The sequence below is a fragment of the Phalaenopsis equestris genome, unplaced genomic scaffold, assembly GCF_001263595.1.
Source record: "Phalaenopsis equestris unplaced genomic scaffold, ASM126359v1 Scaffold000301, whole genome shotgun sequence".
Lineage (NCBI taxonomy): Eukaryota > Viridiplantae > Streptophyta > Magnoliopsida > Asparagales > Orchidaceae > Phalaenopsis > Phalaenopsis equestris.
This window is the reverse complement of record NW_018164743.1, coordinates 2,581,142-2,585,216: the sequence shown is the minus strand read 5'-3', so window position 1 is coordinate 2,585,216 and position 4,075 is coordinate 2,581,142. Positions and strand designations below refer to the sequence as shown.

The 4,075-nt window shown below is 32.4% G+C and overlaps 1 non-coding gene across 1 annotated transcript; it reads left to right on the top strand.

The window, feature by feature from the left end:
• Window positions 1–3,487: 3,487 nt before the first annotated feature.
• TRNAQ-CUG lies at window positions 3,488–3,559 on the top strand. Its single transcript has one exon. It is a non-coding gene; the product is annotated as a tRNA-Gln (tRNA).
• The last annotated feature ends 516 nt before the right edge of the window (window positions 3,560–4,075 follow it).

Here is a 4,075-nt window from a genome sequence, read left to right as displayed (position 1 = left end):
GTTAACTTATCAAACGAAATTAACGAGCCGAACACGAGCTGTTCGCGAACAACGAGCCGTTTTGACAGCCCTAGCGACAAGTGTCATCCATCATTGCCCCCTTGTGCCACCTTGTTCTCCAAAATAATAATTTTCACTGGTATATTTGCAAAACATGTACTTATCCCCACATACATAAGAATCTACATTTTATAATTTCATAAAACCCCCCTAACATTGTTCAATGCATGTAGTAGTTCGTAGTTACTTCATCTGATATGAACAAATTAACAATTTAACATTTAAAATTAATTTCAATTTTCTTATTCAAATTTTTTTAGTTATATGCCTAGAAAAAATTAATTATCAAATTAAAATTAAAATAAATAAAATTATCCACACAAAAAAAATGCTTTCAAAATAATTAATTTCGTATACTAATTATAATAAATTTGATTGTAATTATAAAATTTATTTTAGAAAATATTCACCGAAAAAAGCATTGAAATGATTCACCATTTATTGGTCAGCAAAAATTCGAATTATAAAGCGGAAAAAAACCTTTTTCTTACTTATATGCATTTATTAATTATTATTTTATAAAGTCTCATCAACTTTTGCCGCCGCCGCCACGCACGCATTTGGTGCCACGCGTACATCCACCCTGCCGCGTCACTTGCCAGTTGCCACCCAGCATTGTAGCAAATTTATTTTTAGAAAATTTACATACGAGTCATGTAATTCTTCTGTATTTACATATATAGCACATAAAAGTTAATTTTTATATTTATAATATTTTGGTATGTTGAATCTATACATAAAATGTGTACGTCACTTCTAACTAATGATAATGATATTATTAATGTAATATTAAAAATTTGAGTGTTTTTTATATAAGTATAATGTTTAGGCCAAATTTTTCCGTCCGGTTACCGTATGTGCGGATAACGAACGAGATGCAGGGGTGACCGGAAGGTCCGGCCACCGCTGCATCTCGTCCGTTGTCCGCACATACGGTCTTTCGGTCACCCCTGCAGCTCGTCCGTTGTCCGCACATATGGTGACCCGACACGAAAAACACTCAGTTTAGAAGTTAAATAAATGTATAAGAGAAGATTTACATAAATATCACTCAATTCTTATGTATTTACATCTCTAACATCCAAACTACGCGCCACCTTCCCTATGCATGAAAAAGTGTACTTCTATTTTTCTTAGATGTTAAAATGGAAATAGTAGAAATTTAGGTGCTAGATATACAAATATATAAAATTATGTGGTATGTAAATGTGCTTATAAGTTGAAATTCGTTGACTCTAGCTCGAGTGCTGTAAGCTACAAATTTTTTTTTTTTTTGTTCTTCTTTTTTGGGAAAGGTTACTTTATGAACATACGAACTCAATGTGAGAAACTATACCCTCAACAACTATGTCGCGGGCAAGCTCACTAGTTGTTCTCTATATAACTATTAAGGGTTTGTGTGGGGCGGTGTCGACAGGGTTTTATGATTTGATGCCCCTGACTATCGCTATTTGAAGCAGTATTCATGACGGCGTTCGCGAAAACGCTACCGTGGATATGAGTGTATCGTCGTTGCGTCTTTTGCCTCTTGTTTCGACATGTTATCCCCATATTACCCTCCCGTGGTTTCTCATTTCACTATTTTGTTGCTACGATTAATTACTTCTGCACGTTCAGTTTTTTGTCTCGTCTGAAGGTATCAAAAGCTAAACTTTTCATTATTTGTCATTCTCCTTCTCGTTTTGTTATGATTCAGAAACTATTACTTCTATGAATGATTTGGTTTAGGGTTAGAATTCGGCCTTTGGGTTTTTAGTTTTTTGTTTTGCATTGAGAAATAAAAGTTAGGGTTCATTGTTCTTTAGTTTTAAGATAATAAATTTGTATAATTGAGCTTTCATGTTATTTGGTTTTTTTTTTTCTCTTTTTATCTTTCGATTTGTTGTCTACCTTCTGTCGTTTGGGTTTATGATAGTAATATGTTGATTATCGAAGCTATGTTGAGGGTTGTTGGGGCATGCATTTCAGTTATTTGGGTTCGGTGTTCTTTCGTTTTGTTGACAGCCTTTTATCATTTAAGGTTACGATAATTATCTGTCGCGCATTTGTGCCTTCTAGAAGACTTGATCGTTTAAACAAAAATAATAAGGTTATAATAAGATTACTAGTTCTCAAGGCATCCAACAAGATCCCTAGATGATGTAAATAATGTACTTCAAATTTTAAATATGTAAATCATATTATTTTGGGTGTTATATGTATAAATCCTTCTTTCTTTTCATGGAAAGCTTGATGTAATGAGATTTAGCCAAATAAAACTTGATTTATTTAAGTATTTTTCAGCACATTAAATTAAGCTGCACTTAGAACAAATGTGTAACAATGCAGGGTCAGATCATATGTAGGCATATACTTCCTCCCTCCCCCTTCAGAAGAAAAAAAAAAAGGCAGAAAATTTACATACATAACAAAAGAAATTCTTATTTATTGACATATCAAAGTCCTAAAGTTTGATTTTTACATTCATAACACTTGGATGTCATAAACCTCTGCATGAAAAAGTATATTCCACTTTTAACATGTTCATAATTGTAAATATGAAAATTTAGGGATCAAATATGTAAATACAAAAGATTTCATGTGAGATGTTTGTAAGTACTGCATTTTAAGACTCCTTGCAATAAAACAATTGCCTATGGAACCTTGTGCGGCGGTGGGGCGGTGTGGATGGCGGCACAACGGTGGTGGTGGTGGCTCCGCAGCTCGAACCACCCAACCCTACCGCATTCTTCACTGCATCGGCTGCGCTTAGAGCCATTTGTTTCATCGTTCCTCTCTCTCCTGCAGGAAGCCCGCAGCGTTCTCCAACTCTTCCTCCACCGTTTCGCACGCCTGCTTGCCTGCAATCTCATCCTTATTAACCTACAGGAATTTCGACAAACACCCTGCGTGCATTATCAATGTTTGGTGGAAATGGGGAGAAGAGAGTGAGGACGAAGATGGGTTATATATGTTGCCAGCTTTGTAAATGATGTTGGATTGATCTGCCATTTTGATTATGATTATCATTGGGATGTTAAATATTCGACATATAGTAGTAGCAATTATATTTTAAATCATGAGTTTTGTCGTCGCAAGCATAAGAACTGCTTATAAGCCATGAGTTGTTCTGTCTGAAGGGATCTTATGAGATCAATCGATCTTTTATAGTTACTTCATCTTGGGTTATAATAATTTTTGTTAGAAGCCATGAGCTGTTCTATTCCAAGGGATCTTATAAGCTTATGATTGATATTTGTCCAATAGAATAAATTAAGTCAATCTAAACTTAGAGAGGATTTTGTGTCCTAGCAAACTGCCTTTCGATAGGGCAACGAAAGATAAAGTGATATTTTAGAAGGAAGATGCAACGAATATGTTTGTATATTCTGATTAACCATCAAATATAACGTGTACTTAAATTAAAAACACAAAATCGATACAACAAGGTTCCATGGTCTAGTGGTGAGGACATTGGACTCTGAATCCAGTAACCCGAGTTCAAATCTCGGTGGAACCTATTTTTTATTTATTTTAAGTTTATTTACATAAATACCACCCTATTCTTATGTAATGACGAATGTAGCTTCTAATTTTTTTTTAATATTTATAGGGCTTAAATTCTTAATGTCATATAAAAATATTAATCTTTATTTTTCACTTTAATTTGTTATAATCGTGCTCCAAATCGTGTGATAATGTAAAAAATTAATAAGACAATAAAATTGCCAAAATATGTATTTTATTTATGAAATATTCTTATTTCTGACAATTCTTTAATTTGTATTATTAAAATACAACCTAATATTTTAAATATAAAAATTAAATTAATAAAGCTCAGGGTTTGTTCGTGATTAATTAATTATTTATTTTATATTATTATATGATTTTAATATGTTTTAATTTTTTGTTTCTAAACAAATAAATATGTTTTTGGGTATTTTGAGTGTTTTAGAAAGTAATTATATCTTAATTAAATAAATCAAATATAATTTGTTTCAAATCAGAATAAAATAAAACAAAATAATATATATAT